General features: G+C 38.7%; 1 protein-coding gene across 2 annotated transcripts in view; it reads left to right on the top strand.

The window, feature by feature from the left end:
- Positions 1-22583, top strand: part of Antp (Antennapedia) — a 111602-nt gene that overhangs the window by 23093 nt on the left and 65926 nt on the right. For both annotated transcript variants that reach the window (XM_068296272.1, XM_068296269.1), the window contains exon 2: positions 9846-9917. The gene's annotated coding sequence lies outside the window, so the exon portion shown is untranslated. The remainder of the gene's footprint in view (positions 1-9845; positions 9918-22583) is intronic.

The following is a 22583-nucleotide window of genomic DNA, read 5'->3' as shown; positions in this document are numbered from 1 at the left end:
TTCTTTCTTTATTGAACATTTGTTTATAAAAAACATTAATTTGAAAAACACAAATAAGTTTATTTAAAAGTTACAACAACAAACAATGTAATTCCAGAACTTCGTGCTTCAAAATAATGAGTACACTTTAATTGACCAAGTCAAATTTAATGAAAATCTATTTTTGTTTCATTATGTGATTAATATCCAATGTATCCACCTTTATTTTACCGTTACTTTTTCCATCCAGTTGGGGATACTCTTAATCGAAGCTTGGCAGGACTCTATTCAAATCTTCTTCGAGGCACTCCCACAATTGTCGATTGTTGGCCCTTTTTCAGTTCCCTCCTGATTCTATAGCTTACCCCACAAGCTATCGATGAGATTAAGTTGTACTTATTATAAGGTGTACTTATTATTTTCATCATGAGTGTATATACATACATATGTAGATGTTAGTAATTTTAACTTTTATTTAGAGTTAAATTCTTATTTGAAAGTTTTCAAAGGCATTTACTTACTGTTCTATGAATGTAAAGATCTAAATGAATGCATTTTTGATGATCTCTAAAGCTAAAGTTTTAAGCTCAAACTGTTTATATTATTGTGGACCGAATTGTTATATAAAATGAAGCATAAACTATTGTTTATTTGGTCGAGAAGTCGTTAAGGCCTCGTCAGTAATAATTTAAATGGATGGAGAAGGTTTCACCTGGGTCAGCCCAACAGTTTCAGTGGTCATCCGCTCTTTCTCTTGGGTTTTTTTGTTTTTGTTTCCCCCCTTTTTGAGTTTCTTTCTCCAATTAAGGTTTACGCAACATTTTTTTATAAATTATTTAAACGCAATTAACACACACAGAGCCTGCTGTGACAACAAAAAATGAGAGAGAAAAACAAGAGGAAAAAAAGTTTTGTCAAATCAACTTCCTTCCGTGCTCGTTTGCGCACAAAATGAAAAATATCATATGAAATTAACCCTCCTGCACTCGGCCTGGTCGCCAACTCAACCCTTATGGAAAAATATACCCCGAAGAGAAATGCAAAAGAGAAAGAGAAAGAGCGAGGTTAAAAAGGGAAGCTCAGAGGCAGACAATGTGGCAACAAATTTGTATGTAAATGTATGCAAAAGTAATTAATCATAGTCGCACATGCACGCAAACTCGACACACACACACACACACAGTAAGAGAAAGGCACTGCGGACTTTACACACAGACAAGGATGGCCCCCCGCCCCAAAAAAGGACTTGCACGAGTGTGTATCTCTGAGGTGCCAGGCAACTTGTTTAAAGGTTAACTTCATTTTGATTATGACAGAATTTTCTATTTAGTTTTCCTGGCATTTCCATCTACGTGTAGCGCTTTTCCCAACATTTGAGCAAAGGTCTCAAGTGTCTTTCGCACACATGTTTCCATCGGGCAAATGGATGAGTGTAATATTGAAACTTGAAACCGCAGCCAAAAAATCTAGAACCCAAAATAGAAAAAAGAATACATATCCTTTTGCTGGCTCAACAACATGTGGCATAGGCAGAGCGCCATCATCATCCTGTGCCTGTGGTCCTGCTTCTGGGTGGTGATAGCAGTCTCGTTCCTGGCGGTCGTGGTGGTGGGTTAGGGGCGATAAGGTTGGCGGCCATCATGGCAACCGCTGCTTAGCGTCGACCGTCCCAAAACCCAGGCGATAGCGAACAGACAATGGCGATGCTGCTCTGCCTCTACCTCTGTCTCTGACTCTGACTCTGGTGGTGGAAAATCTCAGTCCAGGGCCACCAGGCGACACATGTGCAAGTGATGAAGAGACACCAGATCGGGGATACGAGAGGGGAGGACAGCACTAGCTAAGGAAAAACGGTCAGAGGCAGCAAGAGTTAGCTGCTTTTTTTTTTCGTTTTTTTGCCCTCTGTATGTGAGTGTGTGTTCATTCTGGCCAACGTTCATAAATCATCGTTGAGACGACACCATGCTAAATTGGAACTTTTCCCATACTTTGAATGAATGAAAATATATTTTATATAAAAATTTACTTCAACAAAAGAAATATATATAAAACTATATTCAATACATAAATGCAATTCTATGATTTAGCTTTAGAAAAACAGAAGTTATCGAGAGTTTAATACAAACTTGGGTTAGGAGTTGGGTTAGGATAGGTTGAGGCGGTGGCCATTTATATGGACCAATTTAAGAGTTAAAAAAAGCTTGAGTGAAGTTGGATTATCCTTTGATTGATCACTTTCAATATCTGGATAGGTTTGGTAATAATTCCAATACTAAAACTAGTTGGGAATCACAAGTAGATGCAGCAAAAAAAGAAAGTAAAGCTTCAGAACTCCAAAAATTATGATTAACTGTAAGAAAAAACCAATCACAGATGTCAAAATGTCCCAGACTAATCATGAGATCCAATTTTGGTCTGTTACATTTTGATATAGACTAAATCTATATTCTCATATATCTCAGGGCAGAACCCATCATAGTTTGATTCGCCTGGCTCAGCCCTTTTAACCACCGGATAAAACTAATTTTCGTAATTAAAAACGCATATAAAAACGGTTACAACCCAAATCACAAAGAATCTCTGTTCATGTTTCTGTTGATTTTTTTCCTACTCGAAATTAACACGATTTTTACACTTTGCTACCCTCGGAGTTTTTTGAGAGACGGTGGAAAAAAAAAGGGGGAAAAGACACGAAGAGACCGAGCGAGAGACACTGAAGACTAGGGGGAACCTGGGGACTGACGCTGATGACGATGACTCCTGCGGCTATTCCTGTTACTGCAATCAGGCAGAAGGCAGCTGCCAGATCCTGCTCCCTGCCGTTGGCTTTTCCAGTTAGCCCAAAACCTGGAACCTGTCTCTGCTCCAGCTCCCTCAACCGTTTCAGTCTTTTATGTATATAATAAATGAGCTTGGTGGGTTAAAGGCGTATTTCTGTCTAGTAAATTAGCAAAATACACGCACACACCATACGTACATATGAATGTATGTATGTGTGTATATAAATATATACACACACATATAAAATGTGTGTATACCTATATAGGTAGGATGGGCCATTGTCACACCCCTTTTTGGGTTTATAAACCATCGAGTTGACTCTCTCCCTGGTGAATGAAGGAAACTCTAATGGGTTGCCGTGTTCTGATTGAGTTCAAAACATGCCTCCATCTTCTCTCTCCTTACACATACATACATATGCACCATCTGTTGTCAATGTGTGTGTGTGTGTGTGTGTGTGTGTATCCCCAGTTGTCTGCTTGTTAAGTTTAAATAATGCTTTTTGCCATTTCCTCTATGCCAAGGTCATTCAAAATTCAAACCAAGTTTCGCCTCAACATTTACAATGCACAATTTGCACCCGCCCACACATACACCCACACCAACACACACACACTTTGATATTATTCTTGTTGTTGTTGGAATATTTTCCTACATTGTCTTTTACAAATATCTGCCGCATCATAAGTTGAACTTAAAATGAACTGACTTCATTGAGAAAGCATTCTCGGGCAACTTTTGGGGCTAAATTGCAAAAGGCCAAGAGAGAGAGAGACAAAGAAAGAGAGAGACAATTGGAGAGTGGAAAAGAGATAGAGGTAGAGAGACAGTTGTAGCAGTTGTCGCACATGCAATTTATGGCAAATTCCAAGTCTCAATTGGCATCCCAGCATCATGCAAATGGAAATGACCCCTCGAAAAGGGGGACCGGAAATTGGGCTTGAAGTTTAGTACGAGAATTTAAAAGAATTCATTTCCATTTATTAAACTGTATTCGAATTGAAATTGTTATTAATGAAAATGAAATTACCAAACAAAACCACAAAAATGGTTGATTAATAAAATCAAATTGTGGAAACTTGTAAATTGTCAAGCAACAAAGCAACAGAAAAAAAAAAGAAAAAATGCCACACGCATTGACAGAAAACACAAGTAATAACAATTAAAAACCAACAACAACAACAACATCAACGAAAACACAGCAACAAATGACAAAAAACGTAAAGCCATAAAAAATAAAGTTCCTTTTAATTTAATGTTTTGTGGCCAACACTTAATAAACAATAATCATCATCATCATCAGCAACAACAACAACAACAACCACATGAAAGGGAGGTGAAGTTGGCTTAAACCAAACTAGGAACAAAAAGCTGGTCCGCTTACTTCTTTTTTGTTGACAACAACAACAACGAAAGACTTTTTTTTTGGCAACGAGATTTGCATTTTGATGAATTGCAGGCGAGAAAAATACCCAAAAAATATCCAAACCGAAAAAAAGATGGTCAAGTACAAAAGATACAAAGAGAGATGGAGAGGGGGAGAGGGAGACAGCGAGATACCTGTAAGTCATTTTTCGTGACACTATCTGTTGCGTGGAGGATGGAATATATATATGTTTGTAGGGGGGAATGGGGCGGGGTAAGGGGAAGTGTCTACAAGAAGTGGCAAACAGCAACAACTCGTGTAGAGTCTTGTGTGACTTGAAATTTAAATTAACCTTTCGTTGTTGTTGTTGTTGTTTTTTTTTTGGTATCAGTCTTTTTTTTTCGTTCTGCCTTGGGTAATTATTTTTTTCATTTTGCACAGAAAATTAACAAACTTTAACTGGGGTGAACCAATTGATACCCTGTTTTAGTATTAAAGATTTTTGATTTCAGTTGAAGGAATTGAAAGATATTTAGAGAATTGCAATTGCAATAGACCTACCTTTAACTCCTTTTAACGAGCTTTGACTTTTTGGAAGAAGAAATTACAATTCACGACAATCTTAGAGGATTCTTTTCCGAAAGTATCCTGCTGAAATAGCTCCTAAGACTAATTGTAAGTCTAAAATTGAGAAAAAGTTTTTGAAAGAAAGATCTACTTAGATTCCAAAGAGTCTTTTTCATCTCATTAGCGTTTCAGTTCAAGTTCATTCTCTACAGTCTCCTATAATCCACAGTCACCTTTGATTGCAGGGTATGTGAAACAAGAAATAAAAACACAAAAAAATATATCAGCAGTAGTGAACAGAGTGAGTTATTGTGCAAATTAAAATGAACGATGTGTCGGTAAGGTCGCCTTTTGTTGTTGTCATAGAGCGCCAGAGTCCCAAAGACCCAGACCCAGACCCCAAACTCCATACCCCAAACCCCTCCTTAGCACACATCAAACTTGACTTCAATTTTTGTTTTGTTGTAGTTTGTCGTACATGATGTGACTATGAGTTGATCGCAGTTGTTTCGGTCACTCCATGTCATGAATTTTGTTCAGCGATAAGAATCAACGAGCGGTCCAGATGAAAAAGCTTCAACCACGAAATATTGACTAAACGTTCCGCGTAGTTAAATGCCCGCTGAAGGGCTAGGCCAGAGAGCCAAAGGCGGCGGTGGGTAAAAGGCAAAAAATCGCACTTACGACGTGTAACTGACAACGGTAAGTGATTACTTACTCACTGACTTACCACATGGTCAGTGGATTAAGGGGGAAAAAAACGTTCCTATCTCATGGTAATCTAAATTCACAAGACAATGGCGGCAACCTTTTTTTCTCGTTTTTTTTTTTTTGGTTGGTTTTTACAGTGAGTCACTGTCACTTCTGCTGGTCAGTTTCAATGAAGAAGTGAATGCCGTTATGTTGAGAGGAGTGATACATAAATCTGCGATCAACTTTGATTTATTAACCGATTCAATTGGCCGAAGAGAAAAACAAGATAAAGTCAAGGTTTTCCATAGAATTGGCTAAGATTATTAGAGCAAGCAGCATGAAAAATAGTTTGAAATGCCATAAAAGGGATATTTTTGGTCTAAATGGTCTAAGGAAATGTCCTTTTTGAAGGAAGGATATGTGTCATAAAAGCTTTTCCTATTAAAAAGCTTTAGGACATGCCTTCTCCCAATGTCCCAGCTTATTCTCTCTGGAAAAAAGCTTTCGCAGGACATTTATGTTGAGAGAAGCTTCTACTTGGAAAAACTACTTGTATTAAAACAGAATTTAAAATTATTAAGGAGTCTTTATTGAAAAATCCTTCAACTTTAGTTAAATCCTTTGAACTGTAATGAAGAAGCAAGACAATATGCACTTTCATCCCCTAGTAAGGACATAAACAACATGCCTGGATAGAAATGTCCTTTTTCCATAAAGCTTTTCAGCTTGTACGGTTCCAAGTACCAGCCAACGTCGGCCGCTTACCAACAGATGGCGACACCAAAGTGTTCGGCACCAAACGCCATTGAAATTGAAATTGAAATGCCACATGCCATTTGAAACATTTGAAAATAAACAAACTCCGCCCCTCTCCAACTACACTCTACTTCTCCTTCCCTCTCTCTCTCTCTTTCACTCTCTTTCTTTCCTTAATTCTTTGTCTATTTTTAAATCAGACTGCAAAATAAGTGGGTGTGTGTGTGTTGTGTTTGAGTTTCGGTGTCGATCTGCGCCTGCGCATGCAAATGCCGCTCATTAAACCGCGTGCGTTCGCGTTTTGTGTATAAATCAAACAAACAAAACGCACCGTACACTACGCTTTGGGCCACCCACGAATCACCGGAATATTGTACACCCTCAATTAATTAAGTATTTTGCGCACAAACGACGCATACGAAGCTGGAGACTCAAAATACGAAACGTTTTGGCCCGTTTTTACGATCGAAGAGCTTTTTACGGTTTTTGTTTTACGACTCTTGGCCATAAATTCAATTTGGCCAAATGACAAAAATATTTATGGATGTTTTGATAATGCTGGTCGTGAGTTGATTCGGGAAAATCTAATAAATCCTGACCAGCCAGCCTGTCTGACTGTCAATCTGTCAATCCCCACGCTTCGACTTAAACGTTAGCAGCCAAAAAAAGTGTTTTGCGATCAAAACAAATAAACAATCCAAATAAAAAGCGCAAAAATTATGCATATGAAAGACTGAGGGGGAGTCTAGGTGGTCTCTTGGCCTCTGCCAGAGTCTTTTTCCTTGTGTTGTTTCTTTTGTTTTTTGGGTGCCAGCTGAGGCAGCAGAATCATTAAACGTTTTTGCATTCCAAAGGGTCTGCGGTATTGGAATAGGAATGTAGGTACCTACGTGCCCCAGAGCATGTACGATGAACGTTGGGGATGGATAGATGAGGTCATGGACGTAGACGAGATCTAGCTAGAGTTGAGAAAGAGGAGACGCAAAAAGAAACTATATTCCATTAAGGAATTTTAGGTACTTAGGGACAGATCCGTGTATTAAAAGGTATTCAAAGAGTACTTGAGTCTGAGCCCTCTGGCGACTAATAGATAAACTATTTTATCTCTATCTTAGACGATCTTAAGAAGAGCTGCAAACTGCAGGTTAAGAGGAAATAAAATTAGAGTAGTTATAGAAAATGGAGTTCATTTAAGAAGGTTCCCCAAGGTTCTTACACCTCTTTTCGTTCTTTACAGTTGTTTTTAAGACTACAGTCAAAATATATTGGGGGCTACCTAAATAGGTCGGATAAAGAGGCTTTAGTTAGTTTTCTTAGTTTTAAGTTCAGTTAAAGACTTGAAAGTCACAGAATAAACCTATCTGCTAATTTATGTATTTTAACCCTAAAAGTATGTGAAGTTTTGGCATTTGTGTTCTTAAGGACGAGCTAGAAAGACCATCTCAGGACTCTTTTTCACTACAATTTAAACTTTTGTTGATTTGGTTTATAGCCCCATATCACCCCCCGTGTCACGCTCATGACTTAACCAATTGAGCACGATCATATACATAAATTTTGCTTTGATTTTCTGTTTGTTTGGATTGGACTTAAAATGGGATTTGGATTGAAATAGAAGTGAACGTGTGGTGAGGAATTCACTTTCTTTTTTTTTGCAACAAAAATTTAAAATAAGTAAATTGATTTTGCATAAAAAGTTTGCTAACCCTCAAAACCTTTGAATTTGCTGTTCAAAATGTAAATAACTGAACCCTTATCCTAAATCCTTATCGACTCCCGTTGCTTCCTTATTATCTCTCAGCAATTATTTCGATATTTCCATTAAAGTCAATGGGGGTCAAAAAAAAACACTCTGCCGTTGCCATCTTTTGACATTTTCCCACCTTTTAATGTCAGCGCCTTGTGATCGTGCAAAGGCTTAGCAAAAGGGAAGACCCAAAAAACACAAAAAAAATGGGAAAAAACTGCAAAAGCAGAGACCCAAAGTGCCAAGTGTCAGTTTCCTGTTAGCCAGCTTCCAGTTTGCTGTTTTGCTGCCTCGAAGCTGTCATATCCTTTTGCGGTAAACCTCGCCTCACCAAAATGAACAGCGGCAGGAGGCGGGGGAAATTTGAGGATGCTTTGGATGCTCTTGTGCCTGCTCTCCACCCATTCATTTGCGCCAAATGTCATTATTGTTGCTCGTTTGTTGCTGCTGCCTGCTGCCTGCCTCTTTTGTTGCTGTTGTTGTCGTCGTTGCCGTCGTTGCCGACGTTGCCGTGCGGGGTCTTTTGTAAAACTCCCTCGTTAAACAGATTATTTTCACACCTAAAGCAACTAAGTCTTTGACTTGGACTCTTGAGTCAGACTCTGACTGTGTCTCTTCGACTTCGATTGCAACTTCCAATTTGGTATCCTCTGCCATGGATACCTTGAATGCAGGAGACTTTGTTTTTTCCTTCAGTCTTGCAGGCGTTAATAATGCAATTTCAATGCAATTCAAAGACTTTGCCTTCTTTTCTTCCTCCTGTTTTCTTTTGGATAAAAGTGCGAATATGAAAGCGACAGCCGCTACCGAGCTAGCGGCTCCTCCAAGGCGGAGTGACACATGTATGCACCTGGTTTAGACACGGAAATCGGAATCGAAATCGGATTCAAAGTGTAACCAAAACCCATTGCCATTATTAACAATGACAATTGGGCAGAGGGAAGCGTCAATGCTTTGCGTCTCTTCCTCCTTGCCATCAGATTGCTATATCTGAGACTATTAATTGCCATAACTTGACGATTGTACAAAAAGACAAACACTTTTCGAGCTGATATAGATAGGCGACTTTGATAAAGCAACCAACGAAATCGATGAAGAAGGTCTAAAGTACTTAATACTTAACTAGTTTATTTTTTTTTAATGTATTTGAAAAGGAGTTTACTTTAACTTTACTTATATGTTTAAAGGATGCATACGTACTTAGAAGTGGCTCATTGACCATTAAACATCAGTCGCCAAAGAAAATCCAACTTCAGCCAAAGGCTACCACAACTATATGCTTACGCCTACTTATCAAAGATTACAGTAGTAAGAATACATGCTATGACAGGACTGTGTCCTTTAAAAGTGGGAGCCAATAACGTGGCAAATCATATGTATTATAGTCACAGAGGGAGACTGTAAGTGGTGTTGCAAGTCCTTTTAACTGAAAAAGAAAAATGAATCAGGCACCACAGCTTGGGAGCGTCATTCTCACCATTTGGAAAGGTCACAGCTAACATAGTTCTACGTTTAATTAAAGAAGAAAGGTTAAAGTCTACTTCAATAGAAAGAAAGCCCAAAATTGTGATCCCAATTTAAGTCACAGCACTGATTCTTAACGGGTTTGGTCAACTCATATTGACAAGATCAAATGCACGATCCGTATTCCAATATAGATCGGACCAGGGAGGTAGTGTCAGGGATTTTCAAATTCTCTCGACCATCTTTTTGCGAAGTCAATGACAGAAACCTTTTACCTTCAGTAATTAAGGTTGAAAAATATTGGTTAAACATCAAATGGGTTAAAACTAAAAGAGCCCTTTTACATTTCTTTGGATTTCCCGAGTTTCCATGTATTCATATAATGTTAACTTTCAGATCAACATATTTCTTATTCCTCACATGATTAAGCTTACACTACCAAACGATAGAGGGCCAAATACTTACATCTTACACCTTTTGTTTCTCTTGCAGCTCTCTTGTGCACTTTGGATTACCCGCACAGCCGACTTTTATGGATTACAAAACTGTTTGGGATGATAAAAGGTAAAGCAATTCAATTTAATTCGATCCGATCTGTTTAAGGTATAATTCAATTAACCCCCCACCACATTGATAACAACAGGGGCAAAAGGGGAGAATTGTTCGCAATTTATGTTGAACCAATGATCGCTGTTCGCCTGCTTCGCGACCTGTCCTATTAATCCTAAGTGCTTCCTGTGATTTTATGCAAATTTTTAGCAGCAATTCAATGTACAAATGACAGTTGCCTGTGACATAAAACCCAAGCAACTTAAAGAAGATGTTGCATGCCAGGCGTAGCAGCAACAACAACAACCACAGGACCGAAAAACATTTTCATTTATTCATTGATAATGTAAAAAAAAGGAAACATTGAAAGAGAGACAGTGAGGTAGAGGGAGAGGGTCCATGGGTAGGGGAAGTGAGTTAAAGAAACGACAAAGCGCATCGCAAAAAAAGCGAAAAACATGCGACAAAAACAACATAATTTAAATTTTGCGCATGCATCAGCAACATGTTGCCAGCAACACAGACAAACACGCCAGCAACACAAAAGAGCAACAACAACTACACACATCTCGTAATCCAGTAGCTGGCTCTGCTCCTGCATCCGGATTTTGCTTTGAATGAAAATGAAATTATCGCATTATTAACTATAAGGCTGCTGCCCCCAGAGGGCCAAAAGAGATGCAGACAAGGCCTAACAAGAGTTAGCCAGGCCAACTCACACACACACACACACACACAGCACAACAAAACGGAAGAATATCCATTCTACCCATCGCATTCTACAACCATTTCCCATTCTCCTAGGCATCTCAAGCCTAAGACCCGGGCATACTTAACAATAAAATGAATTGTTAATTCTCTTGCACTTTTTTTTTCGTTTTGGATTTTGTTTTTGTTGTTATGGGTTCGGCCCCCATTTGCAAGAAGTCTTTTTGGTCATTGGGCAAGGGCGAAGGTGAGAGGGGGCAAGCTGTTGCCTTTGCTCTTCGACTTGCTTTCGGTTGTAATGCTCAAGTGCCTTTCCTTTATCTGCGGCACAATCGGCCAGTACTGCAGCTGAGCGAGGCCAACTAACTGGCCCAGTACAGTGGAACAATCACATCTTCACTTTATAGAAAACCGATTACTATAATCAGCTGATATTGATTTGTATTTGAAAGTTTCAGAGTGCTAAACATTTAATGAGGTTTAAACTAGAACTAGAATTTAATGCTACACCAAAGAAATTAATAAACAAATATAAATTAGTTTTTATGGTTTTCAGACCACTGTTTATTCTGTTTTTCCCATTGTGCTAGTCGGTTAGTTGTCTGGAAGCTCTAAACAGTTCTGGCGGTGGTTCTTAAAGCCAAAAGCCGAACTTGTTTTGTAGCTCCAAAGAAAAACAAAACCGAAAAAAAGAAACAAGAGCAACAAAAACAAAAGGGAAACAATTGTTTGCGCGCCAATTGTCTCTGTCCCACAGTCCACAGGTCTCCCGCTGGCCATTGACAATGGGAATGGGGATCTTGTGGTCACATTAGTGCAGAGCACAGAACATAGCCGGGCCGTGGATTGGGACTGGTCAGTGAGTAGAGTGATCGAGGGGGCTGGCAGGCCGGGAAGGCTCTCGGGCAAATGTCTTGTTCCATAGAATTTGAAACGGAAACATTGAACACTTTGTTTTGGTTCTTGTTTCACATTTTCCCTTCGTTTTATTCAACTCCTTCCTCCTTCTCCTCCCCATGGACTGTGTGTGAGTTTGTTCTGTTTCTTTTTTACGAGTATTTTTGTTGTTTTTGCCTGTCTGAGTTTTGGCGTTTGTAAGCGCGCGCATGCGTAAGCCTCTCAGTCTGTTAGTCGGTCGAACAGTCTGATGGCAAGTCACGCAATGTGTGAGATCGGTCTGGGGGATTTTTAGGTAAAGTCCATTGGATTTTAGTCGAAAATTAACAAGCCTCAAAACACAATTTCCAGAGCATGCAAATTCGTTGTTCAAATACGTTGAGAAAAAAGGAAAGGCTAAAACATTTTATGCCCATAAAATACAGGTAGCCGATGTCCCGATACTTCGCACTAGCCAAAGGCGTACATAGTCTAAATGTGACTCGAACATTGTAATATGAAACTGTTCTCGTTAATAAAGATAAACGATCTATTAGACAAGGTACCACACATATATAAACGCACCCAACTACTCTGGATATACCTTTCCAAGCACCATTTGTAGAGGGTATGCAAAGTCGAAACAGAAACCGCATCCCTAGCGATAAATGAGTTACTCCCTGTCCGAGCATGTGCATGTCCAGCCAAGACTGGGATTGGGACTGAGACTGAGACTGGGATTCGGACTCTTCTGGTCTCTGGACTTTGGCAATCTTTTTGCCCTGCAGCTAATCCAGGCAGGTGCTCGTCGTCTCTCTGCAGGTTGCTCTGCAGCATTTCAACAGCCTTTCAAAATGCATTTTCTCAATCCATTCTCATATGTAAATTTATGCACTCGGCACAAAAGGAGGACAGGCTAGAGGTGGTGCTGGAATAGAATTGGAGTTGGAGTTGGAGTTGATGTGCTGGAGGGGGCGTGAAAACAAAAATGATGTATGCTTTGCCTGGTTTGAAAATCAACTAATTGATCTCTAGCTAACATGATTCTTATCTCTCTCTTACTCTCTATCTGTCTGTCTGTCTGTCTGTCGGTCCCTCGCTCTTTGAGAACTTAATTATTTTGCTGCGCAAGTCACGGGGGGATTGCCAATTTGGTTATCGATACCAACTGACAGCAGGAATATTGATTTCGAATTGGTATGCGAAGGTCAGAAGAACCCCAAAAAAAAGCGAAAACGAAAAAACTGAAACAAACACGTGTATATACGATTTTGGTATTTCAATCTGTTTGTGTTCGAAACTTACGTTGATTGGCTATATTCTCTATATTCATATATTCCCACGTCCAGACATGAGTTTAGTTGAAATTTGCAAAATTATAGATTAGCTTAGTTTAGTATCTCTTTCTAAATGTTTTAAAACTTTCACAGAGTTTTCAATAACAATCAGTTTATCCTTATATAAATCCAAAGGATGTGTGAGGGGTGAACTTTTGTTATAACATGAAGGAATACTAAAATTAAAATACAGATTTTTTAGTTGACCAAGTTAAATGCAGTATATGTAGTTGATATCTTCAATTTAAGCTAACTAAAGTAAATAGAATCTTCTTAAGAAAATCTATTTAAGGTGCTTTCCTTTTGAACTTGCCACACATGAAGGAATCTTGAACCTATTCTTGGAGGATGTGTGGCCTCCCAACCTCCCCCCTAGACCCCTCCATGTCATAGTATCGGGTATAAGGAGAAATATTTCTTAATATTTTCTATTTGTTCGTATTTATAAATATATTAAAACATGTATTATTTGATTCAATTTTCCATTTCAAACCAAGTCGATAGTTCATTTTCAGTTAATTCATTTAAATTTTGTTCAGTGTAGCAAAAATAATGCAAATTATGCGTAAATTTTTGCAACTTTGTTTGTTCGTGTGCTTAATTGGCCCAAAAGTCATTACCTTCAAAGGGGTCAGACGTGCCGCCTGAAGGGAATGGGAATGGGAATGTTTAGCGGGTTACTTTTTACCGCATACGAATATTCTTACCGTTATGAGATATATATGTATATAGTCGGGTATTATGCTTGACCTTAAATACTTGAAATTCTTCAAAACAAATTCCAGATCCTGATACTCTTCTACTGCTTGGCCAAAACAATGTATGGCTTTCCAGTATGAGAGATGAGAAAAAGAGAGCGTGAGAGATTTCCAGTGAGTTAATTTTGAATTTGGCGGGATTTACTTCAGCAGCTGTGCCAGAAAGAGATAGCTTGATATATAGAATCAATGAAGAGAGATATTCGAGAAGTTAATGCAGGATTAAGAGAGCCAAAAGTTAAGCAAAGCAAAGAGAAAACTCTCTTAAATAGCTCTCACTCTCTCTCTCTCTCTCTCTTTGCGCAGCTGTTTCCAGTTATAGGTCTCTCTCACTCTCCCTCGTTCTCGGGTTCTCTTTCGGTGATGGTTGCCGCCGCCGCCGCCATGTGGTGGACTCACCAAGGACCAATTCCAGATGTTCGTTGGTGGATGATGATGAGCATTTGGCATTCGCCACTCAAAGTCATCTGACGCTTGCGTTTTTGTTTTTGTTCTTTCTTTCCTTTTTCTCCTTTCAATTGCCGTCGGCAAATCAATGGCCGCCCTTCCCCTCTATAGTTGTGTGAGTGAGTTGATTCTGTGTGTGTGTCTGTGTGTGTGTGTGTGCTCAAAGCCTATGGAAGTGCTTTATGACTAAGCAACGGATCGGCCATTATGCAAATTCCTCCATTAAAATCAATCATCAAAAAGCCTTCGGTCAGAAATTATATAGAAAATCGAAAACGAATTAGTTTTTCATTTTCCAAAATTTTGATTTTAGTTTTAAACTCTTTGAATTTTGCGCGTTTTTAAGTGCCGACGGCATTTGATAGTTGACCTAATCGACTGAAATTATCGGAAAAAAACTTAGTTTAGGTTGGTGAACTTCTCATTGATTCTGTTGGATTTCATTTATGTGAATCCCACGACGTTTTGCCTGGCAAAGACAAACATCGTGAACTCCTCCAAAGTCTTTGTTTATTACCCTTTGACCCATTCACATGTTAGCCTTTATTGCATATTATAAACAAGGTAGTTAGGAATGTTTTCAGACACGGCTAAAACATTTGCAGAATATACGATAAATGTTAATTCTATTCTATTTGAATTGACTGATTCTTGTTTCTCCACGTTTTAAAACAGAGTCAGTGATTAAATATAAACTGTAAATGATCAAAATTATTAACAATTTGTTAAAGGGCAGTGTAGTTCTTATAAAAGTGCTTGAACAAGAGTCTTGGAAATGTAAATCTTAGGAGAACTCTCATTGTTGTAGTTTTTTGTTGATAGGCTAGTTCTCCATCTAACATTGTGCAGGCTTTCGACTTGAAAATTCTAATTTTAAATTTATATTTCCTACATACACAAATGTCTATGTGTTTTCCCCCTAAATAAGTAATTCTCATATTATCATCTTTAGATGAACTTATTCAAGATTCTAACTTGCAAAAGGCATTTCTAATTCATGAAAAGATTGGGCTGTAAAAACTAGTATATCATCATTCAGATATCTCTAATATCATATTTCAATATCTTAATGAAAAAAACAAACTTCGGACTGACTTTATTTATTAATTCCAACTTTAGATAAAGTTTAATACTAGAAAATATGAGTACTAGCTACAAGACCTTCGGCTTTTGACCTTTTTTAAAATAAAAGCATAATAACATTATACATTTTATTTCTAATTAAACCCTCCTCAATTCCAATACTCTCCTTATGAAACGTTTTTTGTTCTGCTAAAGAAAGAGCATTTCGGATGCGGTTTCTCACATTTTTATTGATCTCAAAAAATTGTTCTTTTCTTTCGTTTTTTTGTTTTCAGTTTGCTTCTTTTTAAGGGGAATTGGCACTTAAGTTACTCAAGTGGAAAAAAGTTTTTGTTTTTCGTTTACTCGATACAACTATAGAGAAGAACAACAACAACAAACCCTCCATCTGTCTCTTTTGCTCTCCATCTATCCCGCATTTTCCCCCTCGATGGCCTGTCAGCTGAATTTTGTTCTTGGATGTGGGGGATTGGGTATATATGCCCCACACTTCTTCATCTTCATCGTCTTATTTTCGATACCCTGCAGAAACGGATGAAATAGTATATTCAAATTGTCGAAGGCCCGTTTCGATTTCAGATTCGATAGTCTAAGCCTCCGACTTAGTTCTTATCAATATTGATGATCGCATAAAAGTGTAAGAGGTTGAGATGACTCAATTGGAAAAAGAAGTACAGGGTATCTGCCCATCGATAATTTTTCTGCATGTGCGAAATTTTTGTATTATTTTTATTGCGTTGCAAAAGTTTTATACATTTTTTTCGCTCTTTTCCCAATTCAATTGAAGGGGCACTGACAGCGGCAACACAAAATTTTCATTATGAAATTGGATCGTTGTCAAGGCTTTGAGAGAGAGAGAGAGAGATTCCATTTAGTAGTTGATTTTGTCATCCATCTAGTTAGTTGGACTTAAGCATATTTGCCTGTTCATGGCCTGACACCTGTTTGGTTAGTTTTTCTTCATTTCTCTTCAAGTGAAGTAGGAGTAAGGAGTGCGAGGGGTCGGGAAGGAGGGGTTTAGTAGCCTAGCTGCGGCTGAGTAACCACATAGCGCAGCAGTTCATAAATTAAAGTCTTTCATCTTCTTCCCCTGGTTGCCCCTACTGAAACTTTTTTGATGTGATAATTGCGGCTTTTGGCTTACTTTGTTCGCCATTTAATTGTTTGTAATTTGTGAGCATTTTTTCCATCTCTCTGTCTCTCTCCATCTCCATCCTCATCTTACTCTCACTCTGTCTCTTTCTTGCACTGTAGCAAGTTATATAGTTAGTAGTTTTCCCTTTTCATTTTCTTTAACGTTTTTAGCGAAATTGTTCAACAAATTCTCGCTGGCACGCATTGCTGCATACGCGGAGATGAATAAGAGAGGACGAGCGGCCAGAGGGAAGAAGTAGATGATGAAGATGGGATGCCCTTTAATCCATTGTTGTTGTTCGTTTGCCTGGGTTTTCCCATTTCCACTCACATTACACAGTGTTGTTGGGGTTTCGGGTGGCAAATTGCAATGAATGTTGTTATTTTAGCTTCACTTGCACCTTTACGCTTCGTGGTTTGTGTCTAAGCTTTGACGTGCACTTCCTTTTCATGTTTACGGAAGCGTGACGCAAAAGAAAAAACATTTTTGTAAAAAAGCAAAAAACAGAAATGGTAGAAAAAAGTAATCTATATGTACTGCAAAATGAGGGTGCAAAAATTGTATAAGTAATGCAGATATATTGAGCGTTAAAGGTCAGGGCTGAATTGTCGAATGGAATGGAATAAAGTAAGAGAAAACACAAAAGACTCTCCTTATACCAAACAGAATAAATAAGTTATATTTAATTATAGTTGGAATGTTTATTAGTTAGATTCTTGTCATCCAATACTAAGTCAACAAAAAAAAGTCCTTAAAATAAAGCCTATTTGATCTACTTTGACGACATGAAGAATTCTTCCATTTTTCTTTATTTATGTTTCTTTAAACCGAAAGATCTCTTTAATATTATATTGATTCCACATTGAATTCATTGCCTGCATAATCCATTTATCCTTTCCCCAAATTGTAATCCGTTTTCAATATTGGCCAACATTCAAACACGTACAATTTTCGTTTATTTTCATTGAATTTTCAATTGGGTTCTAAACTCTTTTTCTCTAGAAGTAGCATTTAAGAAAATATTTGTGTTATTGAAAGTGGTGAGGGTGCGCGAGGGGGTGGAGGGGGAGAAAATAAACAAAATATATATATACCACTTCATGATGATTCTCAATCGGAATGGCAAACCCCTCGACAAGTCAAACTCAAAGTACTCCCCCAAGATGGGCTCCAGAGCGGCAAGGCAAGGCAGGGAAAGGGAAAGGGACGGGAAGGGGGGCTAGCACAGTGGGTGGGATGAAGGCAACACAAAAATCTTTTTACGTCAGTTCTGCTTGTCTTGTTGCCTGGCATTTTCTTGCGTTGTTACCTTCAGAGTGAGCAGAGGCAGAGTGAGAGTGAGCGAGAGAACTGAAGTGAAATGCTTGGCTGGGTTGCCCCCATTTCCCACTCTTCTCTCTCTCTCTCTCTCCCTCTCTCTTACTACACTTCTTAGTATTCAGCCAACTCTGACACCGACTCGCCGGCAATTTCCTTGAGCGAAAAATACACGAAAACGAGAAACGAAAACGAATGAAACTTTTTGCGAAAAACGTTAAACGCAACTGTCCGTCCGCCCGTCCGTGCGTCTGTCCGTTCATCCTGCCTCCTGTTGTCTCTCTCTCTATCTCTCTCTTGCCCCCTCTATCGTCTCCTTGGTTCACCGTTTTGTGTCTGTTTTGTCCGTCTGTCCTGCCGTCCGTTTGTCTGTCTGTCTCTGGTCTGGCCCCAGCAGCAGCAGCAGCAGCACTCGCTTCTGGTTCATCCTTCCGCCTGTCTTGCAGCAGTTTAGTATATAACAAGTCAGCGTCAGCTGCTCCTTGTGCCCCTCATTCCCTTCCCTACCATTACACCAGGCTTTCCGCCGCCCCTCCCTGGTTGAGCTGCCTCTGCATTTGCCTTTGAATACTACTTCCATGTTCATTTTACAAGTAAAAAGGAAATGACAGTTCCGCAGCGAGAACATCTTTCGCTCTTCGTCGTCGTTGGCGTGGTCGTCCTCCTCCGTTGCCGTTGCCGTTGCTGGTGCCACTTGGCCATGAAAAGTGAAAGAAACCTTTCTCCGCATAATAGTCTGTCAAAGTGGATGACTTTGGCTACCCATTTCCACTTCCACTTCCATATCCATGGCCATCTTTAGCTCCAGTTGAGGTTTAACTTTAACTTTTCCACAACTAATTTCTAATTATGAGGGCCTCGAATATCGAAGTGATTTATGGCCTTTGGAATAATGTCAAATATTTTGTTGTTGCTTACCAAGGCTAGAGGAGACCAGAGAGAGAGTGAACCCCACTTATCCCCCCCTCAATTCACACATTTCCATTGAATATTATCCGAAATAAAACTTGGCAACTTTTTTTCCCATTCGTTTGATTTATATTTATTTCTTATATTCGTAAATATTATTCTTTGGCTCGCCACTGGAGCGACTGATTAGCGCAATTTTCTGCTTCGAGAGCAGACGTCAATATCCATATCGAAAAAGTTTGAATTTCCATTATTCTTATCCAGCATTAGCTCCACTCAGTCGATCCCCAAATGGTCTATTAATATTAAACAATAAATGAAAAGGGGTTTTTCATACTTTATAACATTTGATTGGGAAATTCTTTCTGTATTCCATGGGGATAAACATAATATCAATGGATTTACTTAAGGTCTTATTTAAATTTAGTTATTCTCTTGTTGCCTTTTCAAAATAAAAGTGATTCAAATACGATTTGGACAATTTAGAAAGTCAAAAGTTTAATCAATTAGTTAGCTAGCTTGAAGATATACATATTCAATGTCTAAACTGTATACTTTACATTTCATCATAACTAGGCTACACTGTAGTTTTGTACATTTTCAGTATGTATCAATTGTTCCAGGCACTGAGAGACACCCACACATGTTGCTCCAGTTAGCTAAGCCTCAGCTTTTCTGCTAGTGTGTGTGTGAGTGCTAAGCAATTCCCCAAAGGCCATCATAGGATAGCAGTACATACATACATATGTGCAAATGTAGGATACTAGAAGATTGGTGAGGATATGTCGAGGCGAAGGCGGAGGCGGAAAGGCAGCAAATGGCGATGTCAACGTCACGATGGCTGTGCGCCACTTCCAAGTAATTTGCAAAGCTCTGACACTTTTTCTGTAGTTTTGCGACTTTGATTTATGTGCGTGTGCCATAAGAATTGTTTTTGTATTTCCCCATTTCTCTCTAGCTCCCGTTCTCTGTATCTCTTTCTCAGTATTTGCTCTTCATCGATTTCGTTAATCAAGCAGAAGCCAAAGTGGAGGAAGTGAAAATATGCCTCACTATCGAGATGTATTTGCAATTGATAAACATAGTCAGTGGTGTGAAGGTCAAACTAGTTCAGAGGGTATTCCCAAAAACAAAACGGAAACCAACTTCTCCTGAAACACAAGTCTCTGTTATTCTAGGGAAAGAGTCAAAAAGTCAACTTCTTCACATGTCCAAAACAAAAAAAGTCGCACACACAAAAATAATCCCAAAAACTTTTGCGCTCAAAAACATGAAAACGTTCCACACACAATGACAGGCCAGCAAGGAATGGTAAGGGGCTGAGGGGCGACAGACAGGAGAGGCTGGGGCTGAGGCGGAGGTGGGCGAGGCGAGGCAAAGACGTTGATCACAAAAAGGAAAATGTCAAAGTTCTTTTGCGGTCTCCGAGGTTCTTTAAATGTTCTTCGTAACAAAAACAAAATACATGAAAAACTCAACTCAAAAAAGAATTCTGCCTTTTTTTTTTTTTTTGTTGTTTTGAGCTTTCCTGTTGTTCTTGTTGTCTCTTCTTGTGTGTATGTGTGTGTGTGTTTTTGTTTCTTGGAACCTCCGTTAAGGGAATTTAGCCCACAAGAACGCGATTTTTTCCATATGTATTCATGTATGTTTGTATGTTGTATCTGTTTTTTTTTTTATGTTTCTACATACTGCGAATTGGCGGTAAAGTTTTTGGGCACAGGAAATGTCAATGAAAGTTACGCAAGTTCATTCTCGATTTGACTCAATCTAGTTTTGGCCTAAACCGAACTAGACAAAGTTACCCAAGCAGATGGATTCAGATTCTTTAAACAAAAGTCATCAAATTTGAAATATTTAAGGAAATCTAAATGTATTTGAGTGCGAATCTGCACCAAGTTACTATGAGCCTCCTCCTTCAAGCTTGAAAGGGTCTCCTTTTCCCTTGAGTCCTCACTTAAGCTGTAAGCCCAATAAAAATCTTTACATTTTGATCCTTAACTTTATTCTTATTTCTAACGAAAAGAAGAAAATAAAGGAGTTTTTATATGTAAGCACATTTTAACTTACATAAATAGTCCTTTGGTCTAGAGATCAGCACCAGTGGCTGATACAGAGGGGTGGTCCAAGATGCAAGAGCAACTCCTAATTGATCAATGATTGGTAAAACATTAATTCTTATGTGAAGTTTTCAAGAAGTTTTACTTAAAATGAAACTAAGTCAAAATGTTGTTTTTCTTATTCAGTTGACATTTGCTTAAATCCTTAAATTTGACATACATAAAGCGAAATTGTTTTCTCTGCCTCCTTCTGCTCTTCAACGTGGAGAGGAATTTTGCTTTTCTGGCAAAACAAATCCGGAAAAACTATTAAGTGTGGGCTAAAATTTTAATGAAAAATCTTTTCTAGAATGCAGAAAGCCACTTCAAAAGGCAGTTTTGCCCCTAACCGATGCCGAGCCGATGCCGATGCTGGCATGTTCCGGGCATATTCTCTTTCCAGTTACTCGGTGACATGAATGCTGACAACGTGTCTTAGTTTGCACAAAACGAGCTCAAGAGATGCACACACACACACACACACTCACTTGCCAGGACATGGATCCTGTTTCTCAGTGTGTGTGTGTGTGTGTGTGTCGACACTTTTGCCTTGGCTTGTCATGTAACAGGAATTTTAATTTAATTACACTTCTTCTCATACTTCTCCTTGTGTCTGTGTGTGTACCTCGAACTTATTTCGGGGCTGCCAAATTGTTTTTTTTTTTTTTGTCTTTGTGAATAAATATTCACATTAATAGATTAGCCTTGCCCCATCGGTTCCTCCCCTCTTTACTGCCACCTTATTCATATAGAATCAATAAAATCCAGTCAGCATAAATCATTTACTGTTTCCTGCTTGTCTAAGCGATGTTTATCACAAATTAGGAGAATCTCCTCTCCTCACCCCACCCCCCACCCATTCATTTCATTCTGAAAATTCATTTTCAATATTCATAATTTTCTTGGGAGACGAAAGAATTTCGCCACAAGCGAAAATCAATAACTTCAAATTCCAAAAAAATCAAACTTTTATCCTACAGGTATTTTTGCGTTGCTTTTGTCATATCAACAGACTCTGGGGGTCCTTGTGCGGCATTCGGGTCCTTTTTTGGACTCTCCTTTCCGCAAGGCCGTTGCCGTTCGTGCCAAAAAATAATTTCCTACTTTGCAGACGCTGGAGAAATGGAGATGGAGAAGGAGCAGGAGACGGAGACGGAGACGAAGTCGGCGATGGCAACTTGGGCGCACTTATTGTTATCAACGGCTGAAATATGGCATTTTAATTTTATTAGCTGCCTTTACATGCTGCACAATGATGGCAATGGCTATGACGATGTGGCTGATGATAATGCTTACGATGTTGGCGAATGGTGACAATGAGAATGTTGCCAACAGCAGGCACAGTGGGCTAAAGCTTGTGAAAAGTCAGTAAAGATCAATAATGTAATATAAATCCTCTCAAACCTCGACTTAAACCCTTAGGAGGGACCCAGAAAGTCCATTCAATTTATTGCTAACTCATTAACTGAACTTTAGTCATATTATTCTCATTTACTTAAAATTCTCAACTTGTTTAGGCGTTCGAGGAATTTTATGATAATTGCTGATAATAGAGCTTGGTGGCTCTTCGAACGAACATATATTCTATGAGTGTGGAAATCTAGACCAATACAAACTACATAACTTCTGAAATTAGGGATAGTTGTTGATTAAAAGTTAATATAAAGTTTTTAGATTTCCTCGGCCAACTTTTACTTGAAATGCTCCCATTTTCCATCCCTCCATATTCTTTATTTTTGGTTATATGTTTATTTAATTCGTTCTCTGGCTTTACTCAACTAAGTTCTTTAGTTTAAAGATATCGAACTGATAGTGCAGGGATATCGAAAGGTATTTCTTGAATTCGTAATAGCATTTTTCTTATCTATATGAAAGATACAAAGATAGCAATCGTCCCATTGGCTCCCATTGTTCATGTTTACTTGTTGTTGCCGTCAGCATATGAATACTTGGGTTTCATTATGTGTGTGTTTGTGTGTGTGTTGTTGCCGGTTCTCAGCTGGAATGGGATTCAA

The sequence above is a fragment of the Drosophila tropicalis genome, unplaced genomic scaffold (assembly GCF_018151085.1).
Source record: "Drosophila tropicalis isolate 14030-0801.00 unplaced genomic scaffold, ASM1815108v1 contig_859, whole genome shotgun sequence".
Classification (NCBI taxonomy): domain Eukaryota; kingdom Metazoa; phylum Arthropoda; class Insecta; order Diptera; family Drosophilidae; genus Drosophila; species Drosophila tropicalis.
The sequence above is the reverse complement of the archived record's forward strand: the minus strand, read 5'-3'. Positions and strand labels throughout refer to the sequence as shown.